The following is a 24,209-nucleotide window of genomic DNA, read 5'->3' as shown; positions in this document are numbered from 1 at the left end:
ATAAAGCTGGGGGCATCACGTTACCTGATTTCAAGCTTTATTACAAAGCTGTGATCACCAAAACAGCATGGTACTGGCATAAAAACAGACACATAGACCAGTGGAACAGAGTAGAGAGCCCAGATATGGACCCTCAACTCTACGGTCAATTAATCTTCAACAAAACAGGAAAAAATATACTGTGGAAAAAAGACAGTCTCTTCAATAAATGGTGCTGGGAAAACTGGACAGCTATACGTAGAAGAATGAAACTCGACCATTCTCTTACACTGTATCCAAACATAGTAAAATGTAGTTAAAGGTTACTGTTTAATGGGTGACTCCCAGAATGGTACCGTAAGAACATTCTAAAAATCTGCTTTTCTATAAACACAAGAAGAACACTGGCAAAAAAATAAAATAAAATAAAATAAAATAAAACTATTCAGAACTCTGGAAATTTACTAAAGACTTGCAACAATCCAAGGAGTTTTATTCAAGAAAATGACTGAATCTCAGAATGAACTGTGAGTTTTGTGACATTTTAACTTGTTCTAATCCTGTCTGCCTCTCCCCAGCTCTATGATATCCTTGAAAAACAAGAGCCTAGGCTGTCGCTTGTTGGCATTTACAACAACTCTAAGTACCAACAGCCAAGCAGCCCCTGGAGGGAGAAGAATGTACTTGAAACTCCTCAACAGCCCCATCCCCAGAAAACTGTCATGATATGACTGGTCCGGAAGCTTACGGAAAAGCCTCGTTCTCAAGGCTGGTCTTGTTTGGCCTGTGAGAGCAGCTCTATCCCTAGAGTATTTGATGAAAGCAATCAGCAACAATTATATAACATTGCAGTTCCTGAGACAGCATTTCCATCTGGGGATAACAAGAGGCTGACCACAAAGCTTGAAAAGAAAAACTGGGAAATGAGATCTCCACAGAGAGACTTGAAAAACTTCTGTATATTTCTGAGATTCTAGAAGGCCAGACCCACATTCAGGACCTATATGTATGCCCAGGAAAGACTTGAGAAGACCCTAATCTTTCATATCAAACATATTTTGAGGCTATTCACAAGCAGGAAGTGAAAGCGAAGACAGAGCTGCAAACTGCCTACTGAAGTATTGAAGTTACGCCCAACACATACAGAGAGTTCCTCCACAGAGGCTGAGAGACCTTCTGATTCAAGGAACTTTAAGAAATCTCTGTCTGATCCTTAGCTCATCAAGAAGAAGATCAACTAGAGACTCCAGTGGCTGCATATGACAAAAAAATACAGACCTAAGAAAGTCACTAAACAAATAGCAATAACAAAAGGAAAGGTCAACAATCTGATTTTTAGCATTACATCATATTAAGTGTCCCATTTTCAACAAAAAAATTATAAAATGGGCATTCTCTCTCTCTCTCTCTCTCTCTTCAGGAAATTATAGCCAACACACAGGGGGAAAAAGTCAATGAAAAGTATCCCTAGAATACCCAGCCAAGGAACTTACTGGACAAACACTTTAATTCTGCTATTATAAATATTTCTTTTAAAAACTAAAAGAAATCATGTCTGAAATACTGAAGGCAAGTATGAGAACAATATCTTACCAAATATTGAGTAAGGAAAAAGAAAAAAATCAAGTAAAAATTCTGGATTTGAAAAGTATAATAGCTAAGATGAAAAATTCCGTGTAGGGGCTCAACAGCACATTTGAAGTGACAAAACAAAGAATCAGAAAATTGTAAGACGGGATAAATAAGATTATTCTGCCTGATGAACAGAAAAGAAAAAGGATAAAGAAAGAGGAAAAGATCTTCAGAGGTCTGGGGGATATTATCAGATGTATCAATGTATGCACAATGGGAGTCCCAGAAAGAGAAAAAGGAAAAAGAGGCAGAAATAATACTTGGAGAAATAGTAGTCCAAAAATGTCCAAATTTGATGAAAACTGTCAATATGCACATCCAAGAATCTCAACAAACCCAAGTAGAATTAAATTCAAAGAGATCCTGCCCTATGCACATTGTACTCAAAGTACCTAAAAGACAAAAAGAGAATCCTGAAAGCAGCAAGAGAAAAGTTATTCATTATATACAAGGATTCTCAACAAGATTAAGAGCTGACTTCTAATCAAAAACCATTGAGGCCAGAAAAAAATGAGATGACACATTCAGAGTATTGAAAGAAGAAAGAACCTGTCCACCAACAATTTGTACCTTCACAACTGGTCTTCAAAAATAAAGGAGACATTTTAAGACACCCTCAGATAAACAAAAAATGAGAGAATAATTTCCAGTCAAGTCATGGCCACCAATAACCCATCTTACATTACTTATACATCATGGCCTAATGTTTATGTCCCCATCATTGCTCTTCTTATCTTATACTTGAAACACTTGTATCTGTCCTTTTATTCCAAACTAGAAATTGTGTTATGGCCCAATTACATCAATGGGAATTGATACATACTTATTAACCTTTAATGTAACCAAGCATCGGACTTAAAAGTACACTTTCTCCTATTTTGATTTAAAATGTGGATGTAATTCTGCCTGAGTCTAGAAGTGTGCCTATAACATAATTTATTCTTTCCCTAAATGTATTTATGTATCTAGCAAGTAAGAATCAAGAGGAGTGGAAAGGCGGACTAACGATAACCACTTTCTAAAATTCATAACAAATTTTGGTTAACTCCTAACAGTTGGTAGACTAGTGCACTTCAAAAAAAAAAATGTTCATTATTTGAGAACTCTGAGTACAGACTCTGCTTATCTTTAGCAAAGATGCTTAAAAAAAAAAAAAAAAAAAAGGACCATATTCTACCTGTCCATCTGGATATGCCCAGCCTCAGTCCCAGTGTCTTTGACAATTGTTTTCAGACCAAACTCACCTTCCTCTCCTTGAACTCCATGCCGGAGAGTTCTTGGGATATGTCATGATCTTTTTAACTCAGTGTGTCCATTGACATAGTCAGACTCAGTATGTCCATGGACATAGATTCCTCATCTTTAAAGACCAAAATATCTCCTCCTATATAAATTCTTTTCTGACATCCTAGGAAATTGGTCACTTCCTCCTCTGCAGGTCCACTTCTGCTTTTATTTTCTGTAAGAATTTATCACATTATACAATAATTATCTGCCCATATCAATGCTACCATTAGATTCTGATCTTCTCCAGAAATGGCACCTCTCATGAATCTGTGTCCCTGACCCTCAAGACACAGTAACCAAAAGGGACTCAGTGAGGGTTGGCTCCATGAATTATTTGAAATAGGTTACTAAATTTTACTAATGAATAATAAGTATAAAAGCCTGTAATGGAATAATTGTGGGTCCTTACCATAACAGTTTCTAACACCAGCTCCCTGCTAATAATGTACTCTATGATAATCCATCAATGTAAAAATCCTGTGTTCATTCATGACTACTGTTCATAGAGAAGGGATGTGAGAAGTCAATCTCATTTCTAGGGTACTTTACCCTTGTTTTACTTATTTGAACAAACATTTGAAGCAGTACCTCTGAGAAAGAATTGATGCTAACCTCCACAACTTACATGATCATTCATGTAAATCTGTGCCTGATCAATTCCCTCACAAGTATTGCAAATAGGTCTAGGTATGTCTGACTCTGAGGATGAATGCAGGTCTCCCAGGGAATGTAGTACACAGGCTCATGTAAATTTGAGCACCAGAACTAACCATCTCATGTTTCTAAACACATGTCCGCTATTACATAGCACAACACTTGGCATATGGTAGATGATCGATGTGTGCTATGTCAATTAAACACAGTGGTCTTGATTTAAATAGTATAATTATCTCCTGTATCTTTCTCTACATTTTCCCCTTTTCTATCCCTAGTCAAAGGCAGGTTCTCTCTTTCAGCACATATTCTCAGCAAGGAACTAAATCCTTTTTCAGAATGATTTTCTATAGTTATTCCTCCTGAGATTAGTTCAGCTTCCATTGCCAGCATTTGATGCCTCAAATAGAAATCCTTTTAGTTTCCCATTTCAGAATTTGCACTGAAATAGTAACGAGTTTAATCTGCTCACACAGAAATAGTATCTTCTCATTGGGCTCACAGCCATTGTGAGCTTTCTTAAATTCACTCTCAAGACTTTGCTAAATGATTTTTCTGCAATACAGTCATAAAACTGCTTGTCTCCCAATTTTTCTCCAACTTTTTTCTTTTCTAAAACTGTTAGTGTTTATATTTCCACAGTCGACAATCATTTACATTTCTTTCCCTGAGATGGACTCCTCGGGCTAAGGATCTGCCACAAGAATGTTATCTTCTCTTAGCCCACTTTTAAATAGTATGGAGTCACCCTTTTGTCTGTGTCCAAGTAGAATTCAGTGTAATCAAGAAACTGGAAAAGAGAAGTACTTCTTTACATCCTGTTAGTGATGGGTTGTTTGGAAATAATTATACCTGTTAGATGAGAAAAATTCTAAACATTTCTCTATGCAAAATTTTATATGAATTCATGTTGGTAGAACATCAATTTTTAATACATTAGTTTGGACTGCTATGACAAAATACTGCAAATTGGGTGGCTTAAAAAACAGATATTTCTCACAGTGCTGGAGGCTGGGAAGTCCAAGATCAAGGTACTAGTAGATAGGGTTACAGATGAGAGTACTTTCCTGGGTACAGACGGCTGCCTTCTCACTGTGTTCTCACATGAGAGAGGGTGAGCGAGCCCTCTGGTGTCTCTCCTTATAAGAGCACTAATCTCATCATGAAGGCCCTGCCCTTACTGCGTATTTAAACCCAATTATCTCTCAAAGGTCCCATTTCCAAACTACTACACTGAAGAGCTTCAGTATATGAGGGGACACAACTCCATCCATAGATTAACATAACCTTATAAAAAGAATAAATTATAGTTCAAACTCAGCCAACTCACTCTTCCTTTATAGTGAATATCTTTATAATTCTCATTAAAATTTTGATCAAAATTTCAGAAATGGTAAAATGTTTTAAATGACTGCTAATACAACTAATGACATTTGAGGTCTTTTTTTTGCAAGGAATTACTTTTATGAATTTTATGATTCATTGGACTTTGAGATATCACTACTGAAAAAATTGTAAGAGTGACAAAGCAAAATAAAATGAAGATATAGAACAACTGGCATTCCTATATATTGTCAGTGATATACTGAAACTGGTACTCATTTATATTCATTTATAAGAGTGAACAGGGAAATACTAAAAATAAAAGTCTCTCAACAGTAGAATGGATGAAAAAGAAATTGTGGTGTAGCCATGCAATGCAATATTGCATAGCAAGAAAGAAAGTGAACGGATATCCCATAAATGAATCTCAGACATAATCAATGAGCAAAGGCAGCTAGACAAAGGAGAATGCTTCTTTTTCACTTATATGAATTTCAAAAACTGATAAAATAATCACTGCTGATAAATATCAGAATAGTTGTCATCCTTGAGTGGGAGGAGGCATGAGGAGTCCTCTGGGGCTAGAAGTGTTCTATATCTTGATCTGGGTGTTGGATACAGAAATATGTTGTACATTAAAATTCCTCAGGTATACACTTAAGATATATGTACTTCATGGTACACACATCACACCTCAATAAATATTTGAAAATAATTTTAAAAGAGGATTGAAAAATACAGTTAACAACCTGACCCACATTGTAACCGAATAAATGCCTAGACAATGGTGAACCCTGTGCTCCTCAAGAGTAACTCACTGCTTTGTCCACTGACTTCTCCAAAAGAAGCCCTTATGAAATTCCACACACATGGAAGCCAAATCATGACCTCAAGGCTCTCTGGGAGCCTTCATCTAACTATGGCAATAATGTACTTTTCTTAAAAAATTAGGTTTCTACTTTGCCACTCAGCTCCAAAAATAAGTCACTGTATAAAAATCTATACATATAGTCTGTGTCCATATTTCATTTATATCATTCAAAATAGGACGTTTGAGAGGAAAAGGAAATACTGTTAATAATTACTCAGGGACGGGTGCCTGGGTGGCTCAGTGGGTTAAAGCCTCTGCCTCGGCTCAGGTAATGATTCCAGGGTCCTGGGATCGAGTTCCACATGGGGCTCTCTGCTCAGCGGGGAGCCTGCTTCCTCCTCTCTCTCTCTGCCTGCCTCTCTGCCTAGTTGTGATCTCTGTCTGTCAAATGAATAAATAAAATCTTAAAAAAAAAAAAATTACTCAGGGACACCATTCTTAAACCACGATTGTCTTAGATGAACTGGATGTGTGGTCATATTTTGTATAGGTGGTAAAACTATAAACAAAAGCAAGGAAAACAACACAAATTTCAAGATGGTGATTTCATTTGGACAAAAATGAGGTTGCCATGAGGAAGGAACACAGGGATCTTCAAAGTTTCTCTCCCAATTAACATCTCATATGTGTGTGTGTGTGTGTCCATCTGCTTTTTAAACCACAAATATGCATTTATATACTCACAAAAAAAATTCATAATAAATTTTTTAGGTTAGGTTTAAAAGCAATCACAAAACCCAAAATTAAGGTAACAGGGATAGGTATAATGTGGCTTATGCCTGCCATGATGGTAAAGAGTTCAAGTCACTGATGGTGTTTGGTTATATCCATATTTTTTATAGGAAATAGGATTTATCAGTGAGCATGAATAAGGAAGGGGCAGTGCCGAGGTTTTCATGAGTGCAATGCCAGCAATTTGTCCAGGAGGCCATGACTAAGGATGTATTTGATACCCCCGTCATCTGGGATGAGCTACTTTTCAACCATCATGTTTTCAAATTAATCTACATTAAACTTACTAAAGCCCCACTTCTCAATGATGTGGTTTTCTGGAGGCCAGAAAGCTTGAACTTGGCCCTATACAAAGCTTCAACCACATGTTTCTGTTCTGCAGCTTGATCAATATGGACCCTAGCCACTGTATTCTAGGGCTTTCTGAAGGCACCCCACATACCTGTCTGTAGCCCCTTGGTTCCAGCACAGGACAAAATCTTGTTGATATGGATGACATGAAAGGGGTGAACCATACTTGGATGTGAAAGCAATATTTGCCACAGCCTTTCACCGTGTACTTTTGGGAACCATTAAAGGAAGTCTCCATGGCTTCAAAAGAGAGTTGTTCATATTCATCTAACACTATATGGCCAAGGTGTAGGAACTCATCTGCTTTTGCCTTCTTCCACCCTGGGACAAAGATGTGGATCTGGGCGTCAGGGACATCTCTGCAGACAGGAGACTTTGGATATGGCTTTTTCTTACAATATTGGTAACACCAGTAAGGCGGTGACCCATAGCAACACTATAACATTCTATGGGGTCCCAAAGGGAGAGAAGAGGTTGTATCCACATTTTTTTTGGTAATGTCTTTGTTTGGGAAGGAATTCTTTTATGCAGAACCACCAGTTATTCGGGCTACAATTTTATTTTTTTTTTAAAAACCCAAGTTTTAAATATTAAGTCAGGCATTGTTCCTTGGGTATAAATATGAAGAAGCTTCAGGTTAGATACTACAGATATGTTATAGCCCAAGCAGATTCTCAGCTAACATTGAAAAGTATGATGTTGATTTTTCTCTTCCTCTTCCATCCCTTTTCCTTGAAGATAGTGGCATGGCCAGGGGCCAAACATGTGATGGGATCAAGGAAGTAGCAATGTGGTTGGTATATTGTTACATATAAATAGTTGAGCACATAAATACATATGTTTATCATAATAGGAGTCAGTTCTCAATGAAATACAAGGCTATATTAGCTGCCAAGATAGGGAAGAGCTATTTTGGAGAACAGGAAAGCAAGCATGTTGAAAGGTACAAATATCACACAGAGTTCAGTGGCCAGTTGAGCTTTGTATTGGTTTCTTATTACTGCTGTAACAAATTACCAACCACTTGGTGGCTTAAGACAACACAAATGTATTGTCTTCAATGCCAGAAGTCAGAACTCTGAAATGAATCTCACTGGGCTAAAATCAAAGAGTTAGCAAGGCCATATTCCTTCTGGAGGCTTTAGGAGAAAATCTTTTTCCTCACATTTTCCAGCTTCTAGAGGCTGCCTGAATTTTTTGATCATGACCCATACCCTCTCCCCTTCAAAACCAGCAGTATAGCATCAAATCTGTCCTTTTCTCTCTGACCTCTGCTTCCATCGCCACACTTCTTACTCTGCCTCTACCTTGGTTATTACATCACCTTCTGTGAATCTGGTTTGAGACATGGGCATCTTTGTTGGGGAGGATTATTCTTTCTATCACATGCTATGACTCTGAAATGAGAATAGTAAGAAAAAAAAAAAAAGTTCTACTTTTCTATAGCTGCTGGGGGGCCGAGGAAGAAGGAAGCAGAGGACTTGGCTTTACCAGGACTATAATTCTGCCAACCCTGGAGGGAGAAAGGGAAAGAAGGCAATTCTAGTGATGGATCTTAGAATCTTAAGTTGTACAGGAAAGAAAGAGAAGAGCAGGTGGAGGTAGAAGGGAGGGCTTTTATTGAGATAAAGCTAATGGGCTAAAGATCTCATAGGGTCAAAGAATTGCTGAATGGGATGGCTACAACAGGCTAGTAGAGGCGAGGAGTCAAGATTTCAGCAGTGTTCATTCATGATATGGATGAAGTCACGTCATGAATGTGGTGTGAAAGGGTGCCCACAGGAAAGGACAGCTAAATTGGGAAAAAAAGAACATTTACTGGATGCAAGGGCATCACTTCCACTTATTTTAGGAAAGCTGTAAAAAGGGAACTCATAGAATCAAGTAGGTGAAGGTGATATCTGTCAACAAATACAGACCATGGCACCAGAGTGAATTTTTTTTTTTTTTTTTTACTTTTCTGATCCTGTAGATTTGGCTCATTAACAGAGCCAATAGCAAAATGGGTATTATTAGAAAATTAAAATCACTCTATACTAAAGCTTTTCATGGACTTCTTTAAATCTGGGTTAGTGTAATGAGCTAAATTGTGTCCCCCAAAATTTATGTTTTAAAGCTGTACTAGTTCTAAATGGGACTATATTTGGAGACTGGACCTTTAAAGAGGTAATAAAGCAAGGCAGATAGACTGGGCTCTAATTCTATCTAACTCTTGTCCTCATAAGAGAAGGAATTTGGACACCCAAAAAGAGAAAGACCAAGGATGCACTAACACAGAGAAAAGACCATGTGAGGACAAAGAGCGTAGGCAAGCATCCATCTACAAGTTGAGGACAGAGGCCTCAGGAAACCGAACATGAAACATCAATCATGGACTACACACACAGGTTCCACAACTGTGAGAAAATTCTTGTTGCTAAGCCATTTGTCTGTGGTATTTTGTTATGGCCACTCCAGCAAACCAAGGTACCTAGTTTGTTTTAGAGATTATGATTTAGAAAGTGTTCCAAATTTTAACACTACTTTAGAAAGTGCTTTCTTTCTGGAAAGTTCTTTTTTTATGATCTCAAGATTCATTCTATCTTCATTTATCTTGGATTCTCTGAATCTTAATGAAGAGGGCACTGAGAAGGATTCATGTGAGCGGAGGAGAGGTAGGAGGGGACCCATTCCCCAGGGGCCACCAGACTTTGTTTCAATACACATGGATGCAGGCTTGGTACATGGAGCCCATTTTGTGAAATGCTCATCAGCAAGAACACACACCAAGTCTTTTCCACAGTCTGTGTCTTGGAAAAGTTTGAGTGCAAACTGGCAGTAATTTAAGAACAACCTTGGAATCCAAGTTCTTTTCTGCCTTCCTCTACCACATGTCTTCCTTGTGGCAACTGATTTTCCATTGGCAGGCAGACAAAGGTTTTGTCATATTTGAGTTAAGGTGTTCATGCTAAAACATCCAGGAAAATAGCAGAAGAGGAGGTTGTACAGGCCTAAGCAGCAAAAAAAAGCAAAACAGGTAAATTAAATGTTCTATAAAAGATGGCTTGACAAGATGACCCACATTAGACTACAAGATATTAAAGAGGCAATTTTGTCTATTTGGAAATATTACAATGGGAACATAATGTTGTGTCACTGTGTAGTTAAACTTCTGCTTCTTAGCTACCATGACATTAATTTGTAGTAACTTTCTACTCTCTCTGATCTTGAAGTACTTATAGAAACTACCAAGCTTTTGGCCACCAAGCATCTTGTGGATTTCATGTACAAAAAATAAAAGTGGAAACTGGCCAGTAAACTCAAGTTGAATGAGAGTTTTGGTGTTGTTTATTTCCCATGTCACCAATCTGACTCATCATTGGTAGCAGAAATCTTTTGTAAGGATCTGCACCTGGTGCACTCAGTTGAAGCAGCCCACCTGCATGGTTCAATGTAACAACCTTAAGGACAACATCTGCAGCATCCATCAGATAGTACACTCCATCTTTATGGTGTCCCATGAGGCGTTCCCACTGTTCCACCAGCTAATGCACCAGATGCAGGGTAAATGCTCTAATTCAGAACATGTCTGGATGCCCATTTGATGCCCAAGAGGCTGTGTATAAATAGTAGTCCTGCCACAAATGTCTACCATTGCCAAAAATACATGGCAAGAGAAGTGCATGTGTTTGAATGCTTACAGCACAAAGGGGTACATGCATTTTTTAAAAAGATTTATTTATTTATAAGAAAGAGAGAGAGAAAGAGAGCACAAACAGGGGGAGGGACAGAAGCAGAGAGAATCCTGGAGCAGACTCCATTCTAAACATGGAGCCCAACCCAGAGCTTGATCCCAGGACCCTGAGATCATGACCAGAGCTGAAATCAAGAGTTAACCTTTTAACTGACTGTGCCACTCAGGTTCCCTGTGTGCATGTATTTTTAAGCAAGTAACAGAGATAAAGGCATAATTATTGCTCTCGTCTCCTTCACATTAGAGTCTCCTGCACCATGAGAAAACAACCAATCTTAAGATATAACATACAATCATAGAAGCCAAGTCCTTCATTTTACAAATGAGGCCCCCAAACTGTTCAATGTCTCATGGAAGCTCACGATTATTTCTTAGTATTTGATCAAACATACCTGCTAGAAGTTTACAGACCCAATGTCCCACATGCTTTCATTCAGTGAGCCTGTGTAAATATACATTTTATCTGTAAAACCTACATTTTAACAAGCTCCCCTGGTAATTCTGCACAGGTGAGACATACTGGGATAATAAAAGCCAAGTTTCAGTCTTGAATTATCTCTTGATCATTCAGTCTTGAATGGTCTCTCCCATGGCATCAAGCTACCTATGGCTTCAATAGCCCAAAGATCTCTTGTTCCATATAGTTTCATGATAACTTTCTTATTTAAATCATAAATCTTTGGAACTTATGTTGAACCATATCTGTTATAGCATGGCTCACAACTAAAAAGTTTGTAATTATTTATTCAGAAAGCAGTAAAGAGATATTAACAATAAATATTTTATTTATAAAAGTAAGAAACCATAGAGATAAAATAGCAAAATAGGTAGCACTTGGAACACTGGACTAACTACATTAAAGCAAATGCATTTTTAAACAGACGAAATTGGAGTTCAAAAATGTTTCCCCTTCTTCCTCTAAAGTCCCAGATTTAACCAGTGTCAGCTGATCAGCATAGGAAGGGACAACATGTCAGGGAGAAGCTACTGGTGTGGGACAATGGAAGGACACCCCCAGGAGGTCAGGAGATGTAGCTATTGACTTCAGCTGACCTACTAGGTAAATCAGGGTTTGATTTATTCTTTTGTTGATCATTGATACCAGGATTCGGTAGACATTTTCTATAAAAGGTCAGATGATAAGTATTTTAGGTTTTGCAGGCACGATCTCTGTCACAGCTATTCAACACTACTATGGTAGTGAGAAAGCAGCCACAGACAATAGTAAATAAATGACACAGCTATGTTTCAATAAAACTATTTGCAAAAACAGGAGCAGTGAAATTGAGCCCTAAGGCTGTAGTTTGTTAACCTGAGGTCTAAACTTAACAATAGGATAGATAAAATGTTTACATCAAACTAAAAGGCATATCATAACAAAATGTAACCATTACACCATAAAGTGAACACACACACACACAAACACACACTGAGGAAATATTATTCCAGTATTCTACAACCTATCACCCAAGTCAGCAAAAAAGTCTCTCATCTCTTTGATGAACCAAGGAAGTTCTAATATACCTCAAAGCTGTTTCACTTTCATCTTATTTGTCAACATAAATAAAAATATCAACAGATACTTATGCCAGAACCACACTTCTTAAAAATAGATATATCTATTCTGAATCAATGTGTCTCTAGTTTTTTTGTCAGATATAAAAATGTTTAAAACTAGCTGACATCTAATCACTTAGATTTTTTTCTTCATTTTTTTTTCTTTCTTATTTTTAAACATTAGAACTCATAACACTTCCCTCTAGTACTTATTTTGCTAATTTACTGTGCAAATTAGATGCTTTGAGCAAAAAATAACAGAAAAGTTCATTCAACCTATCTTCAAATGTAGGAAGTCTCTTGGTTTGCATAACTGGATGTCTAGAAGACGAGGTTTTAGAGTGGACATTTTCTATGGCTTTGGCTCCCTGTTGTTCTCCCTCTGGTGAATGGGCTTCCTACTGATGCTGGATATGAAATGACTGGAAATGAAATGAGAAGAAGACAGAAAAGTCCCAGATTATGGAAGATGCATTTTTCCCATAATCTGCAGCAAACCTCTCCTTGATGCTTATTGGCACAGACTGAGTCATATGACAATTTCTCAACCAATCCCTGGGGAAGAGAGGTAGGCTTAACCACAGCTCCATCCTGGAGCATGGGTGGGATCAGCTTCCCCTGAGACATGTGGACTGAGTCAGACATGGCTGGACACCTGAATAAAGAGGGGAGGGAGGAGGTGAATCATGAAAACATTTCTGAAGATAACCACTACCATTTATATTCCACTTAGTTTTTCTGTCAGTTTTATTTTCTTTGCAGCTTGCATATCACTGAGAAGTCATTTGAAACCTTTAGTGAAGAGTTGCTCAAAAAATTTACAACTTGAATAATTGAAAATATTTCCAGATATTTAACTGTTAAGGAATTAATCACAGCAAGCAAAAAATTTGAAACAAACTAAATGTTTAACAATGTTGAAGAAATTATGGCATTGAAACATAAATATATTTGACAAGTCATAAAATATAGAATAAAATAAAAAGTATGTTGAAAAATAATATTTTAGTGTCAAACAATAAAACAAAGACTACCAGAGCTTTAAAAGGAAACAAAACAAAACAAAACAAAAACAAAAAAAGCCCAAGTTTTGTCCATAATCTTACCTTGTGAGGGATCCTAAGGTAGTAAAGAAATCACTGAACAGAACAGTGTGCTAGTGGGGGAAAGTGAAGTGTTTTCAGTGTTAAAAAAAAAAATGGTGTTCACAGTAGAAAACTAATTAAGTATTGAAAACTAGTTCTCTTAAAAAAAAGAGAGAAAAGAAAAGAAAAAGAAAAAAGAAAGAAAATTGAGCGCCTTGATGGCTCAGTTGTTAAGCTTCTGCCTTTGGTTCAGGTCAGGATCCCAGTGGGGTCCTGGGATCGAGCCCAGCATCGGGCTCCCTGCTTGGCTGGAAGCCTGCTTTTCCCTCTCCTGCTTCATCTGCTTGTGTTCTCACTGTCTGTCTCTCTGTCAAATAAATAAATAAAATCTTAAAAAAAAAAAAAAAGAAAGAAAATTAATCCTTCAGATATGATGGAACAACTCCACTGTCTGTAAACAGTTGGCAACAAGTGCCACAGCTCACTGATCAGTGGCATCAGTTAGTTCCAGTAAGGGTCAAAATTCATAGTCTTCGATCAACTTCAAACACAACCAGTTGTGATGAAATCAGAATTCATTTTTGATATCTCCTAGATGAGTATAAATTTTCTATTTATATCGCTATCAACCTGCATCCATCAGCAGCCACCCAGGTGCACAAGCATATAAAACGGGGGAGACTTAAATTGGAGAACTGGATATGCAGGAGATGAAAGAGTTGAGAAATCACAGGAAGATGAGATGACAGACTCACAGGAGGAGAAAGCCACTACCCAGACTCCAGGCTAGAAGGACAAAGGGAAAGTGGTGACAGTGAAACCCAAAGGTCAAGGTCAGTTGACAGAAACTAGGACATTAACAGCCCTGCTACACAGAAACTGGAAGAGTTATTGCTAAAGGCAGAGAGAAGGGAATACAACCCCCTGCCTTCTCCCTTCTTCCTGCCTCCAAACTCATGAAAGCTTCTCATTTGCTAAACCTCAATGAAAGCCAGATGATGTGGTAACAGGAAAACAGGAAGCGCTGTTCACACTGGTCATCCCTTTTATAAAGAAAGAAGGAGGAATGTATCTGATTGCAAATAGTCAAGGCCCGGTACAGAGAAACTGTCAATAAATGTGTGTACAAATAGACCTTTACAAAGATGCTTCTAGAAGGCCATTTACATGGAAGAATGTTAGTCATTCTTTTTCTTGATTATAATAGTTTTATTTCTTTTCTATTTCTTTTATTTTCTTTCAATAAATATATATTACTAAAGTTATTTTTTAAAGATTACAAGTTATTTTTAAGAATTATGTATTAAAAATGGAAGCAATTATTGCAAATATTTAGCCATTATTAATCTTATATAATTATATAATTATGCCATATTAATTAATCTTCAGTATTTTTATTCATGCCCATGTTGTCTGGAGGGCATATACATGTAACCCATCATAAGAAATAAACTCAGAGTCTTCAGAGTGGAATATTTGGGTCTTTTTTAAGATTTTATTTATGTATTTGACAAAGAGAGAGAGAGAGAGAGAGACAATGAGAGAGGGAATATAAGCAGGGGAGTGGGAGAGGGGGAAGCAGGCTACCCACCAAGCAGGGAGCCAGATGTGGGGCTTGATCCCAGGACCCTGGGATCATGACCCTGGGATCATGACCTGAGCCCAAGGTAGACGCTTAATGACTGAGCCACCCAGATTGCCCCAGAGTGGAATATTTGTAAGGACAAACAAGTCATTTTCATATTATTAGCTGTCTCTCATAATAAAACATAAATATATTATCGTACTAACAACTGACTTCTTACTCTTAGCAAGGCTCCCATCTCCTCCCAGGGTAAGGATTGGAAATAAAGAAGTGGTTAAAGGGAAGAAGGTCTCATTCTGCCACAGTTGTAATGGTTCAAATATTTTCCTTATCTGTGAGTATAGTTGCAGCGTTGTCACAAGGTTGGCAGTAAACAAGTGACAGAAACATGCTGGTGTACAAAGGTTCCTTTAAAGTACTTATGCTGAGTGAAATAAGTCAAGTGGAGAGAGTCAATTATGGTATGGTTTCACTTACCAACACCAGGGCCTCATGCCTAGAAATTGTGAGTGAATGAGTCTCATGTAGACCTAGAGCATCCACCATTCTATGTACTTGTTACAATAAGGGTTACAGTCAGGGTTGAAGATCACAATCCAGAGAGAACCAGGCCCAGATCTACCAGGAGTTATTTCTGAAAGTGCTTCTTAATATAAATACAGAAGGCTTCTGGGGAAGATGGCAGAGTAGGAGGAGTGGGAGAGGGAGAAGCAGGCTACCCACCAAGCAGGGAGCCACAGATACAACTAGATAACTAGATAACACCCACATCAGTGTAAAGAACCCAGAAAATAACCCAAAGACTGGCAGAACAGCTCAATGTAGAAAAGGGGCCATGTGGAAGAGGGCAGGAAGGGCAGAGATATACTTGGGAGACAAAGGGACCTGTGGGGCTAGCTGTAGGAAGGAGGGATGCCACGAGCATGAGGAGGGAAAAGAGACACGCAGGCATCTCAACCATGGAGAGCCTGAAGGAAGGAAAACAAATCCTAATAACATTTGGCTTTGAAAACCTGAGGAGGTGAGTTTCACGAGTTCTTATAATCCATGGAATTTACTACCTGGAACTTTAAAAATCAGCAGGCTCAGCTCTGGGACAGCAGAGAAAGTGAGAGGAAATGTAGTGTCTGCCTTTAAAGAACCAGCAGAACAAATTACCCCATGGAGATACAGCATAGGAACAGCACTTTGAAAAATGCCTGGGGTATACCGGAAGGAAATTTGTTCACTAATCTCAGAATATGTGCTAGAGGGACAAAGGTGTTTGGGAGCTTTCTCCAGGAAGAAAGGAACTGGTAGATGTTAATTCTCTCCACCCACCACACCCCCATCAGCCCAGACACATAGACACTATGGGAACCAGCCAAATAGCAACACCACCCACCTAACTTGTTAACACCATTCACCCTGTCCTGTCTAGCATGCCTTTGTCCCCATGTCTCCTGTAGACCTGTCCCTCCAATAGGCCACTGGCTGGAGTTGTTCCAAAGTGATGTTGTAAGTCTGGCAGGGTATAAGCAACTCTGAAAGGGACCAGCACCACTCCAAAGTAACTCCTCCCATGGGGAGAGGGAGAGATAACCACCTACACACACCAGTCTGACTAAGGCCCCACCCAGGGCTGGGGGCAGACATCTGGTCTGACTGCAGACTGCATCCACTAACAAAATTTCTCCAGGGCACAACATAGGAAAATAACCCTTTAGTTTAGTGCTACTACATCTCAAGCAAATACCTAGGCTACCTCAGCTCAAACCCAAGACTAGTCCACTGAAAACACAGGGACCAAATTCTGCCCACAACAAAGAAAGTCACTGAAGACAACAGAACTGAAGGCAAAAGAAGCTCAGCCACAAGAGTAGGGTGCATGCAACACCACCAGAGACACCCATGAAACACCACATTCCAGTGAACAGCAGACACTATGTGGCAGAACACATAGCTGAGCTTCCTGTCATATAGAAATTGACAGAGAGTTAGGCATAATGAGGAGACAGAAGAAAATGCCCCAAATAAACAACAATCACAGCAAAAAGGACGAAAATCACAGCAAGATTTTTAAATAAATGGAGAGGAGTAATATGTCTGATAGAGAATTTAAAGTAAAGGCCATAAAGATACTCACTGGACTTGATAAGAGAGTGGAGAACTTCAGTGAGACCCTTAACAAAGAGACAAAAAACATAAAAGAACCAATCAGAAATGAAGAACTCAATAACTAAAATTAAAAATACACTAGATGGGATGGAGGAAGCAGGAGGAGGATCCTAAGCTCACCTCATCCCACCGGTAGAACTAGATAACACTCACATCGGCATAAATAACCCAGACTGAAAGAACAAACTCTACAGCTAAAGGTAGAAAAGAGGTCTCATTGAAGAAAGTAAGAAGGGTAAGTATGAGGTTTGGGAGCAAAAAGACCACGGCCATTCAGAGTGGGGAGGGAGCCAATGGTGCAGACAAGGGTAAAAAATAGACTATCACACTGGGGAAGACTGCACGGGGAAGATGAATCCCCATAATATTTGGCTTTGAAAACAAGAGGGGCTAAATCTCAGGAGTTCTTACAACCAGTGGGACTTAAAGAATAGAAATAAAAATTTGTGGGCTTTGCTCTGGGAGAACAGAGATGGCATTAAGAAGTGGAGTCCTCACTCTTAAAAAGACAGCATGACAAAAGCCAGCAGAGATACAGCATGGAAGCAACAGTTTGAAAGATGTCTAGGGCAGACAGGAAGGTTAGTTATTCATCCAAGAGCATGGCCCAGAGAGGCAGTGATCACAGGGAGATCCCTCCAAGAACAAGAGTTGGCAGGTGCCATTTTCCTTCCCTGCCACCTGCATGAACCAATGCAGTACCAGCATATACTACCTAGCTTGATCACACCAAGGTCTGGATCATCACTTCAGCAGATCCACCCTCCCCAATCACACCTGCCTCAGTTCTGGTGCTACAAGACCCCTACTCCAGAACACCACCAATACCTCATCTCCTGACCTATGTGTTTTATGGGACCTCCACTCTGCCAACAACAATCATTTCCTGAGCAGACCAGTGCACACCTTGTTAAAATGCACTCGCCCTGGCTAGGGACCAAACACTGCCTACAACAGGCAAACAGAACCACTGTAGACAACTGAACTGAAGAAAAAAGTGGTAAGGATCCAATAGCAGGGCAGAGGCAACACACATAGGAAACACACCCTGAAGCACCATGACCTGGGGAAGAGGGGACACTGCACTGCATGGCACTATAGGACCTCTTCTTCACAAAGCCATTACCTTCAAGGGCAGGCAAAATAGCTGACTTTCCTAACACATAGAAACAGAGAAATAAACAAAATGAAGACAGTGGAATATATCCCAGATGAAAGAATAGAATGAAAACACAGCAAGAGACCTAAGTGAAACAGGCATAAGTAACATGCTAAATAGAGAATTTAAAGTAATCGTCATAAGATACTCACTGGAATTGAGAAAAGAGTGGAGGACATCAGTGAGACCATTACAAAGAGATCAAAAAAGAACCAATCAGAGATGAAGAACAAAACTATGAAATTAAAAATACACTCGATAAAATAAATGGCATGCTAGAGGAAGCAGAGGGATGAATTAACAACCTGGAAGACATAATAATGAAAAGCAGTCAAGCTGAGCAAATGAGAATAGACTTACAGAACTCAGAGACTCCATCAAGCATAATAACATTGGCATTATAGGGAACCCAGAAAAGGGGACCAAAAATTTTTTTGAAGAAATAATACCTGAAAACTTCCTTAATCTGGGTAACGAAACATAAATCCAGATCCAGGAGGCACAAAAACTCCCCCAACAAAATCAACCCGAGGAGAACCATGCCAAGAAACACAATAATCAAAATGGCAAAGAGTAGTTATAAAACAAATTTGTTTTAAAGAATCAGAAGTCAGTTGCATACAAGAAAAACCCTGTAAGTCTATCAGTGGATTTTTCAGAAGTTTTAGTGGCCAAAAGAAAGTGGCATAAAATATTCAAAGTGCTAAATGGAAAAAATCTGCAGCCAATAAAGTTCTATCCAATAAGGATATCATTCAGAATAGAAGGAGAGATAGGGAGTTTCTCAGACAAAAACTGAAGGATTTATTGACCACTAAACCAGCCCTACAAGAAATATTAAAAGGGATTCTTTTAATCCCTTTTTAAGAGAAAGACAGTAAGTAAGAGTATAAGGAGTTGGAAGTAATAAAAGTAGTATATCTGTAAAAATCAGTCAAGGAATTCACAAAATAAAAGAATGTGATATATGATACCATATCCCAAAATGGGGAGAGGAGAGGAGTAAACAATATTGACTGCTATATGCAGAAGATGTTGTCTATAAATCAAATGGTAACCACAAATCAAAAATCAGTAATAGATATGCAAAGAATGAAGATAAAGGAATATATCACTAAAGAAAGCCACCAAACCATGACAGAGAGCAAGAAAAAAAAAAAAAAGATCAGAGAAAAACTATAAAACAACCATAAAACAAGTAACAAAATGGAAATAAACATATCTATCAATAATTACTAAATGGAAGATGGTGGAGGAGTAAGAGACCTAAATATCATCAGGTCCCAAGAGTTCAGCTAGATAGTTATCAAACCATTCTGAACATCTAAAAACTCAACAGGAAATCAAGAGAAGAAAAGCAGCAGTTCTAAGAACAGAAAAGCGACCACTTTCTGGAAGTTAGGATGAGAAGAGAGACCGCAAGGGGAGGGGCCAGCTCCCAGCAAGTAGAAGAGCAGTGGAGCACAAAATCAGAACTTTTAGAAGTCTGCTCCACTGAAAGATGTTGCTCCAGAGGCTAAGTAGGGGTGGAGCACTCGCAGGGACAGTGTGGTCTCAGAACTCAGGGTCACAGAAAGACTGAGGGTGTCTGAGTGTGGCAAAGCTGCCAGGTATCAGAGCGGGGAAGCCAACTACAGAGCCAGAGCCAAGGAGTGAGCTCTCAGCTTGGGATTACCTTAAACCATGATCCTAGGCACAGTTGGGCCACCACCCTTCAAGCAGAGACCCCATAAGTGACAGACATGGAGATACCCTCTCCTTCTTCCTCCAGGAGAAGCTGCACAGGAGCATGTAGCAGGAATCTTCTGGGTTTGGAGACTCCAAATGGAGCCAAGAACCAGAGAGAGAAACATTTGCTCATAGGCCGGGTAAGCATGGAGTGCAGCTGGAGACACAGGAGATGGGAGGGATTGGCTGCTTTTCTCTGAGGGTGCACTGAGGAGTGGGGTCCCTAGCTCTCAACTACTATGGGTCCAGAGATTGGGAGACCACCACTTTTGCTCCTCTCCTCCAAAGCTCTACAGAAAACGTTGAGGAAAAACCTCCTAAGAGTGAAACCAAAGAGATTACTTAAACTGTACTTAGCAAAGGTGGTGCAATTTTATCTTGGACAAAGACAGAGAATCAATTCAACAGTCCCCTCCCTCAGAAAATCAACAAAAACAACTAGCCAAGACCAAGTTCATTGATCAATGAGAACTACAAAAGTTCAGAACTACAGGAATATAGCACATAGAATTCATGGCATTTTTCCCAAGATCCTTCTGTATTTCAAAGATAAATTTTTTTAATTTTATTTTTTTCCTGTTCTATTTTTTAATATTTCCTCTTTCCTATTTTAACATTTTTTAAGATTTTATTTTTATTTATTTGACAGACAGAGATCATAATTAGGCAGAGAGGCAGGCAGAGAGAGAGGAAAGGAAGACAGCTCCCTGCTGAGCAGAGAGCCCGATACAAGGCTCAATCCCAGGACCCTGGGATCATAACCCGAGCCAAAGACAGAGGCTTTGGCGTCTCTTAACATTTTTTAACTATTTTATGTTATCAATACCTTTTTAAAATATTTTTTAAAAATTTTTATAAACATATAATGTATTATTAGCCCCAGGGGTACAGGTCTGTGAATCGCCAGGTTTATACACCTCACAGCACTCACCATAGCACATACACTCCCCAATGTCCATAACCCCACCACCCTTTCCCAACCCCTCTCCCCCCAGCAACCCTCAGATTGTTTTGTGAGATTAAGAGTCTCTTAGGGTTTGTCTCCCTCCTGATCCCATCTTGTTTTATTTATTCTTTTCCTATCCCCCAACCCCCCCATGTTGCATCTCCACTTCCTCATATCAGGGAGATCATATGATAGTTGTCTTTCTCCAATTGACTTATTTTGCTAAGCATAATACCCTCTAGTTCCAACCACGTCATCGCAAATGGCAAGATTTCATTTCTTTTGATGGCTGCATAGTATTCCATTTTGTGTATATATGTGTGTGTGTGTGTGTGTGTGTGTGTGTGTATATATATCCCAAATATTCTTTATCCATTCCTCTGTTGATGGACATCTAGGTTCTTTCCATAATTTGGCTACTGTGGACATTGCTGCTATAAACATTCAGGTGCACGTGCCCCTACAGATCACTATGTTTTTATCCTTAGGGTAAACACCCAGTAGTGCAATTGCTGGGTCATAGAGTAGCTCTACTTTCAACTTTTTGAGGAACCTCCATGCTGTTTTCCAGAGTGGTTGCACCAGCTTGCATTCCCATCAACAGCATCTGTCATTTCCTGACTTTTTAATTTTAGCCATTCTGACTGGTGTGAGGTGGTATCTCCTTATGGTTTTGATTTGTATTTCCCTGATGTGGAGTGATGTGGAGCATTTTCTCATGTGTCTGTTGGCCATCTGGATGTCTTCTTTGCAGAAATGTCTGTTCATGTCCTCTGTCCATTTCTTGATTGGATTATTTTTCTTTGGATATTGAGTTTATTAAGGTCTTTATAGATTTTGGATACTAGCCCTTTATCTGATATGTCATTTGCAAATATCTTCTCCCATTTTGTCAGTTGTCTTTTGGTTTTGTTAAGTGTTTCCTTTGCTGTTCAAAAGCTTTTTATCTTGATGAAATCCCAATAGTTCATTTTTGCCCTTGCTTTCCTTGCCTTTGGTGATGTTCCTAGGAAGAAGCTGCTGCATCTGAGGTCGAAGAGGTTTCTGCCTGTGTTCTCCTCAAGGATTTTGATGGATTCCTGTCTCATGTTGAGGTCCTTCATCCATTTTGAGTCTATTTTCATGTATGCTATAAGGAAATTGTCCATTTCATTTTTCTGCATGTGGTGTCCAATTTTCCCAACACCATTTGTTGAAGAGGCTGTCTTTTTTCCATTGGACATTTTTTCCTGCTTTGTTGAAGATTAGTTGACTATAGAGTTGAGGGTCCATTTCTGGGCTCTCTATTCTGTTCCATTGACTTATGTGTCTATTTTTGCACCAGTACCATACTGTCTTAATGGTGACAGCTTTGTAATAGAGCTTGAAGTCCGGAATTGTGATGCCACCAACTTTGGCTTTCATTTTCAATATTCCTTTGGCTATCCGAAGTCTTTTCTGGTTCCATATAAATTTTAGGATTATTTGCTCCATTTCTTTGGAAAAAAAAAAAAAGGTTGGGATTTTGATAGGGATTGCATTAAATGTGTAGATTGCTTTAGGTAGCATAGACATTTTCACAATATTTGTTCTTCCAATCCAGGAGCATGGAACATTTTTCCACTTCTTTTTGTCTTCCTCAATTTCTTTCATGAGTACTTTATAGTTTTCTGAGTATAGATTCTTTGCCTCTTTGGTTAGGTTTATTCCTAGGTATCTTATGGTTTTGTGTGCAATTGTAAATGAGATTGACTCCTTAATTTCTCTTTCTTCTGTCTTCTTATTGGTGTAAAGAAATGCAACTGATTTCTGTGTATTGATTTTATATTCTGCCACTTTACTGAATTCCTGTCCAAGTTCTAACAGTTTTGGAGTGGAGTCTTTTGGGTTTTCCACATATAGTATCATATCATCTGCAAAGAGTGATAGTTTGACTTCTTTGCCAATTTGGATGCCTTTAATTTCTTTTCATTGTCTGACTGCTGAGGCTAGGACTTCTAGTACTATGTTGAATAGCAGTGGTGATAATGGACATCCCTGCCATGTTCCTGACCTTAGCAGAAAAGCTTTCAGTTTATCTCCCTTGAGAATGATATTTGTGGTTGGTTTTTCATAGATGGCTTTGATAATATTGAGGTATGTGCCCTCTATCCCTACACTTTGAAGAGTTTTGATCAGGAAGGGATGCTGTACTTTGTCAAATGCTTTTTCAGCATCTATTGAGAGTATCATATGGTTCTTGTTCTTTCTTTTATTAATGTATTGTATCACATTGATTGATTTGCGGATGTTGAACCAAACATATGGCCCAGGAATAAATCCCCCTTGGTCATGGTGAATAATCCTTTTAATATATTGTTGGATCCTATTGGCTAGTATTTTGGTGAGAATTTTCACATCTGTGTTCATCAAGGATATTGGTCTGTAATTCTCTTTTTTGATGGAATCCTTGTCTGGTTTTGGGATCAAGGTGATGCTGGCCTCATAAAATGAATTTGGAAGTTTTCCTTCCATTTCTATTTTTTGGAACAGTTTCAGGAGAAACTTCTTTAAATGTTTGGTAGAATTCCCCTGGGAAGCTGTCTGGCCCTGGGCTTTTGTTTGTTTGGAGATTTTTGATGACTGTTCCAATCTCCTTACTGGTTATGGGTCTGTTCAGGTTTTCTATTTCTTCCTGGTTCGGTTTTGGTAGTTTATATGTCTCTAGGAATGCATCCATTTCTTCCAGATTGTCAAATTTGTTGGCATAGAGTTGCTCATAGTATGTTCTTATAATGTCTTATCAATACCTTTTTAAAAGTCTTTTAAAATTTTCATTGTTATAGTCATATTCTATCCCTTAGTTGTATTCAATCTCATTTTTTGTATACATGTAAGTTTTTCTTTCTTTAAAATTTTGGGCTACAGTTTCTTCTAATAGAACAAAATAGATCAAAATCAAAATACCTTAAATCTAGTGCATGGCTTTGTTCTAGGGTCCAGCCTGATAACATTCTTTCCTCTTTTTTTTTTTTTTTTTCCAACCAACTTCTTTCTTTTTTTAAAATTTTTTCCAGGCAATATACTTCCTCAACTTTTTTTTTTTTTTCCATTTTATTTTATTTCCTTTCAGGGTTCCAGCATTCTTGTTTATGCACCACACTCAGTGCTTCTTGCAAAACATGCCCTCCATAATACCCACCACTAGGCTCACCCAACCCCTCCCACCCCCTCCCCTCCAAAGCCCTCAGTTTGTTTCTCAGAGTCCACAGTCTCTCATGGTTTATCTCCACCTCCGATTTACCCCCAATGTATTTTTCCTTTCTTTCTCCTAATGTCCTCCATGTTATTCCTTATGCTACACAAGTAAGCAAAACCATATGATAATTGACTTTCCTGTTTCACTTATTTCACTGAGCATAATCTCTTCCAGTCCCGTCCATGTTGACACAAAAGTTAGGTATCCATCCTC

General features: G+C 38.7%; 1 pseudogene; it reads right to left on the bottom strand.

The window, feature by feature from the left end:
* Positions 1-6,640: 6,640 nt before the first annotated feature.
* LOC132014429 (large ribosomal subunit protein uL16-like) overlaps positions 6,641-24,209 on the bottom strand; it is an 89,062-nt pseudogene continuing 71,493 nt past the window's right edge.

This window comes from Mustela nigripes, chromosome 3 (assembly GCF_022355385.1).
Source record: "Mustela nigripes isolate SB6536 chromosome 3, MUSNIG.SB6536, whole genome shotgun sequence".
In the NCBI taxonomy this organism is placed as follows: Eukaryota; Metazoa; Chordata; class Mammalia; order Carnivora; family Mustelidae; genus Mustela; species Mustela nigripes.
The sequence above is the reverse complement of the archived record's forward strand: the minus strand, read 5'-3'. Positions and strand labels throughout refer to the sequence as shown.